We start from the raw sequence: 6,516 nt of genomic DNA, 5'->3' as shown, positions 1-6,516 counted from the left end.
TACGACACTCAGCGCAGCAATTTCACCACCATCCCCCCATTGCTCTCCATGGAGAATCAGTAGCCCACAGTCCCAGATATTCTCCTAACTCTCCCCAGCAGGGTGCTGTTAGGCCACAAACACAATTTTAGTTCCCAGGGCCAGACAGTATCTTCACCTACTATAAACAACCCAGGGCAGTATTCTTGTTATCCTTACAGTAACCTAAATCAGGGATTAGTAAACAATACATGTATGAATCAGAATTTAGGCCTTACAAATAACACTCCAATGTCTGTACCAAAGTACCCAAATGCTGTAAGGTTTCCATGTAATAGCGGTCAAGGACTAATGCACCAGCAGCCCCTAGTGACTCTAGTGGCTCACTTAACCAAATGAACACACAAACTATGCACCCTTCACAGCCTCAGGGAACCTATGTTTCTCCACCTCCCACATCACCTATGAAAGCATTGAGTAATCCAGCAGGTATCAAGCGAGTGGTAGCAACACTGGGAAAGAAGAAAGAAGAAGAACAACAGAGCAGCTAGTGATAATGATGGTGAGAAATTAGATTCACACACAGAGAGAGGAGGCCATTGAGATGGTCTTGCCCTCCAAAACGTGCAGCCTACAGGACCTTTGCCATCCTTTTCCTTCTCACACCATCCCCCCTCCCACGGCCTATCTTACAGGAAGGGACAGATGACTCATTAGGAACTGAATGCTAGACTCCCTGGATGGTGGAGATTAAGGTAGATTGTTTCAACAGAGATAAAATATGCATGTTCCTGGTCTGTACCAGATGGAGTCTGCTGCTGCTAGGCAGACTGAAGGTGAGGAAGCCGAATTCATTGTAATCTGATAATGCAAAGAAAGAATAGGAAACACCATTTGGCAATGAGCTGCGGAAGTAGTTTGTCACCTTGTGCAATGGCCTTTAAGTGTAGGCAAGCATCCGTCAGCAAATGCCTATAAATTCCGGTTGCCGGGATGCAAACGATAGGAGAAGGCTGTTGCCTTCCTCCCCTACTTGTGGGGCTCCCTGGAAGCATCTAGCTGACCGATCTTGGCAACAGGGTGTTGGACTAGGTGACTTGTTGTTTGGATTCAAAAAGACTTGTTTTATGCTTGCTGGACACAGAAAAGGGGAATGGGGTAGTAATACAGTTCCTCAGCTGTTTTGGAGGCCATTTAAGCATCGATAAAAGAGAGGGCAATGATTGTATAAAATGTGCATATGCTAACGTGTATGTACAGATGCAAATTTAGAATTACTATAATTTAAATAGAACTGGAGATGACATCTCTTCATAGAGGGGAAGATTGTGCTTAGTCTGCGATCCAACAGGTGCCAACTGTTGATGGGCAATTTCAGGGCCCCGTTAAACCAGATTTGGATTGGACAGCTATTCAAATAGAGGAGTGTTCTCTGTAAAATAGGGCACATGCCCACCCTATCAGTTGGGTTAATGCTGAAATATGTCATTCTTTCTGCCTTCTCCTTTCATTACCTAATGAAACCAGCTCCTCTTCAATGGTGGCCTTTTTCACACCTGTAGCTCAGTGGTAGAACACCTGGTTTGCACGTTGAAGGTCCCAGTTTCAATCCCAGCATTTCCAGGTGCGACTAAGAAGAAATCTTGCCCAAAACTCTGGAGAACTGTTGCCAGTCAGTGTCAACAGTCCTGGGCTAGATAGACCAATGGTCTGACTCAGTATAAAGCCTATATTCCTAGGTTTCATTTTACTCAGGTACATATACCATAAGTACAAAAGATACCCCATGCATCATTCTTTTTCCAAGGGTGTATAGGTGAATCTTACAAATGCATATGAGCAATAAGTAGAAAAAGCAAGCCTTCATCTGAGAATATTTTAAAGGGAAAGTGGCAAATACATGCATGCATCTTTCAAAACTGGCTCACCTTCTGTGTCCCTTATTGTCAGGGATTGCCACCTTAAGTACAAAATGTAAGAAAGAGCACTCAATTTATTAGTAATTCAGAAACAGAAGCCAAAGCTTTTATGAAAAATGGATAAATGAAGGGCTCATGTTTATTTATGTATAATTACTGTTTCATATCTTGTGCCCATGAAATAGAGTGAGGTGTATAAATCAAAATAAATACTCTTTCTGGCTCTGATTAGGATGACGCAGAAATATTTCAATCTTTAGGTTAATTTGGTTGTCTGAGAAATTCACATTAGGATGCAAAACCAGGCATGCCTTTTGCAGGAGTCTCACTCCTGGGTTTGTAGATTGAGGGGCTGGGGAGAGGGAATTCTAGAAAAGACCCATCACTTTCTGTTGGTCTGGCAGACAAACAGAATCCAATAGCTCAGTCCGACGGACAGGAACACCATTTCTGCTCCCTTTTAATTGCACAGAAGGGGAACCTCCACTAGCCTACAAGGTTGGGAAGCAGAATTTGAAGGAAGGAAAAAGGCCCCTATAATTATGAAGAAGGATGATGACATATCTGTGTATATTGTCACCTCTGTCTTTCAAAAAAGACTCAAGGTGACTAAAAGAAGAAGTTAAAAACAGCTAAAAACAATTTCCACTAAAATACCATGTCCCCATAAACAACTAATGAAACTCTTCAACTGATGCATTAAAAAGCCCCATATGCCATCAAATGCCTGGGAAAGGCGGAAAGTATATTAACTGAGTGCTGGGAAGCAGGCCACACTGGGAAAAGCGTTCCACAATCAGGGTGGAGATTGACCACCATCATATCATCATGCTTCTATTTTAGTTTCTAATTTGCCTACTTTTGAGCAAAAATGAAAAACTAGCACCACCATGAAAGGAATGTGAAATGCCATTACATGTCAGCTATCAAATTATTGTCGAAACACTAATTCATGGGTCATGTATGACAAACAGTGGGAGAATGCTATTGTTTTTTACACTCTGTTGTAAAAAATGCTCCTAGAGGCATTTGGCTGGCTGCTTGTGGGATATTGATCCAGATGAACCCTTGGTTTGATTCAGCAAACTTCTTCCTATGATCATTATTCGTTTACTCAGCCTGAAAACTCACAAGGCTTCATATTTGACACCATCCAAAATTACAAGAGATGCCAGTAAGATGCCCAGGACTTTCATTCCAGGGTTAAAAAAAATCATATTCAGAATTTGGATTTTAAACTCCAAATTATGCATTGCAGGTGTGGAGTTTTGCTGAAATTCTGTGTGTGTGTTTTCACTTCAGTGCTAACTGGATTGTATTTTCTTAGACCAGCCTTTCCCAACCTCCCATCATCCAGAAGTTTTAGACTACAAATCCCAGCAGTCCTGACCATTGACCATACTGGTTGGGGCTGATGGGTGTTGAAGTCCAAAATATCGGGTTGGAGAACCTTCACTTAGGCCGAAGCTAGACCTAAGGTTTATCCCAGGATCATCCCGGGTTCGTTCCTGCCTGAGCGCTGGATGCCCTGTGTGGCACTTAGATGAACAGGTTTGACCCCAGGACAATCCTGGGACAAACCTTAGGTCTAGCTAAGGCCTTAGACTATTCACCTAATGGGTCAACTGGTGCAGAAGTCTTGCAGAAACCAAGGCTGGAGGGCCCCAGCCACATGAAGGGCTGAGGTGTAACAATTTCCCCCAAAGAACTGATGGGTATGGTGTCAGCATCAATCAATCTGTTCATTGGTTGGAGAGCTGAGAGTGCCTCTTGTTAGCCCACCGTCCTCTCAAAGAGGAGAACTGTCAGAGTTGTTGGTTGTTTTGTTTTGTTTTAGTCACACAGTGCCATCATTGCAGGCAAGCAACTGGAAACAAACCTCTCACGACTTCTGCATATTGATTGCTGTAGCCAGGTTGGAACAACTGGCTGAACTCCTAAGCATACCTCCTTTGAAGTAAGTGACACTTGGATCAAGAGGGCGTACTTGTTGAGCAGAAATACAGAAGCTCACTTTTGTATCCATTCATAAAAGTTACAGGAGTGGATTACAAAAAACTTCATCTAGTTTTGCTTACTCAGGGAGGCACTGGATTGTTTGAATTGCAGTTGTCAATGTTTTAAGAAAGTTTATTAAAAAAATCTCACCGGGCATTTTAGCCACACTTAAAAATAATTATGATATTGAATTGCTTTCAACAAAGGTGGCTTCTCGAGTTTTGAACGTGAAGCTGAAGCTCTCTGGGCGGTTTATAAAGTATGTCCTATTGGAATTAAGGGAATTTACTTCTGTGTTGGATAGGCTCAGGCTGTATAGCTGTTTGATGTTTCCAATCTTATTCTCTAACATGATAAAAGGAGGTTACCGAGCTATAGTTTGTCAACTGGGAAAGAAAGTAAAAGAGTCTCTGACTATATGCAGAGTTCTAACCTCACCATTTGAAAGCAATGAATGCACCTGACATTTCTGCCTGACAAAACTGGTAAAAATGTGAACTCCTACATGAGGTTTCAACTTCGCTTTTGTGGATTAAAACCTCCTTAGCGATAGTCACAGCTGTCTTATTTATATACTGCATTTCCAATAAACACATTACAAATAACATAACATGTATTTCCCATAAATACACAGACAATAACAGGACAAGCATCTAAATATACTAACAGCACAATAACCATAATAATAATTTATTAATAATAACGATAATTTATTAACGTTTATTAAAAGCATATCAAAAACTGAAATAAACATAAAACATACCCATAGATCAATAAACAGCATCTAATACAAATAATCTTTCTCAACAAGCTTTATCTTCTTCCCCAAGCTCAACCACTGAGTGTGGGTTAAGTGTATTGTGTGGCTGTTCACACAATACACTTAACCCACACTCAGTGGTTGAGCTTGGGTTGTTTTTGAACTGTGGGTTGTTTGTTAAACCAGGTTGTCTCAACCCAGGGAATTTTGCAATGTGGCTTGTAAACCATCCTGAACAACAAAACCACAAATCATGGGTTCTCAATGTGGCTTGTTCGAGAAAAATAAGCCACCCTGCAGAGAATGTCCTTGGTTCAGACAACACACTAACCCACGGTTCAACAACAATCCACACTCAACCACTGAGTGTGGGCTACTGTGCAAACCCAGTCAGTGCCTCTAAATGTATTGTGATTTCTCAGCTTTGTAAATAAGTAACTACATAAGACACACCTATCACGTCAGTGCATTGAACTTGCACCTTTGGCTTTGCTGTCAGACTCTTCATATCCATCTTATTAGTTCCAGTTAGAGCTTCCAAATTCTTTTTTCTTCTGGCAAGGCTCTTGTGTCTTTAACAGTTACCTGACAGCTGGAGAACCTTTCTCTCCCTTTTTTTGCATCATTTCTCCTCCCTACCAACAAAAAACAGGCAGCTGTTAGAATCCAGGGTAGGGGGGAAAGCTTGCTTGGCAGACATAAACAACATGGCAACCCTGAGTCTAATAAAAGATATCATGTTCCCTAGTTGTTTTATCTCCTCCAGGCTTCCCAGGCTCTATGCCTCTAGTTTTAGAGAGTAAAATCTGTAACTAATCCAGGACGCAATTAAACGGGAATAGGTGAAATCCAACTCAGCGCATGCGAACCTGTGTGTGTGTGTGTGTGTGTGTGAGTGTGTGTGTGTGTGTGAGTGTGAGTGAGTGAGTGAGAGTGAGAGAGAGAGAGAGAGAGAGAGAGAGAGGGAGGGAGGGAGGGACGGAGGAGCCACCTCTTTCCCACACCCAAATCATATCACCCCATCTGCTTAAAACCACAGTAATTGGACATAAGCGGTGAGAAAACAGAACTATAAATTCCGCACATTGATATCTCCATTGGACTCACTTCAGAGTCCTCATAAACTCAGGAAATCCGAAGGCAAATTGCTCGTGAATCTGATCTAGATCCAGCATTGGGAGCTTACAGGGTTCCCCTCTCTCTTTCCCGACTCTCCTTTTTCGCGCGATAACGCTCTGCCCTTCTGTTTCCGGGATCTGGCTGGCTTTCCTGCTGCTCCCCCAGGTGCTAGACTCTGGCTTGCTGTCTTTATAGGTCAGCCGCCATCCCCAGCTTTGTGGCGCCTTCCAGATGCGCGGGGCTAACACTCCCACCAGCACCCCCTGGCTGGGAGATACTGGGAGTTGCAGTGCAACACATCTGGAAGGCGCCACCAGGCTGAGGTTTCTCGGTTTCACACACACACACGCGCGCGCGCGCGGCAGGGTCGTCTGAACAGTGTCGCGGCTTGGTTTAGAAGCGGTTACACACGGGTGTGTGTGTGTATGTGCGTTTTCCCCTCCCTGCCTGCCTGCCCGCCCCCCTCCTACTTTTCTCCTAGGGCGTCAGGTTTTGAGAAGGGGTGGGAATCCCAACCCCCAGGGAGGGAGCGAGGGAAGCCGAGTGCCACAGGCGCAGCAACCACCTCCGATGGCTTTCCAGGCCAGGCCGTGTGAAATCAGGGGGTTGAACAAACCTCTCGTGGAAGCGACAATGAAGACGGAGATTTATTTATTTATTTATTTATTTATTTATTTTAAAAAAGGATGCCTGTACGGGAAGCAAATAATTTCGTCATCCTCAAAAAGAAGAGCGGGTCGG

This window comes from Elgaria multicarinata, chromosome 4 (genome assembly GCF_023053635.1).
Source record: "Elgaria multicarinata webbii isolate HBS135686 ecotype San Diego chromosome 4, rElgMul1.1.pri, whole genome shotgun sequence".
Classification (NCBI taxonomy): Eukaryota; Metazoa; Chordata; class Lepidosauria; order Squamata; family Anguidae; genus Elgaria; species Elgaria multicarinata.
The sequence above is the reverse complement of the archived record's forward strand: the minus strand, read 5'-3'. Positions refer to the sequence as shown.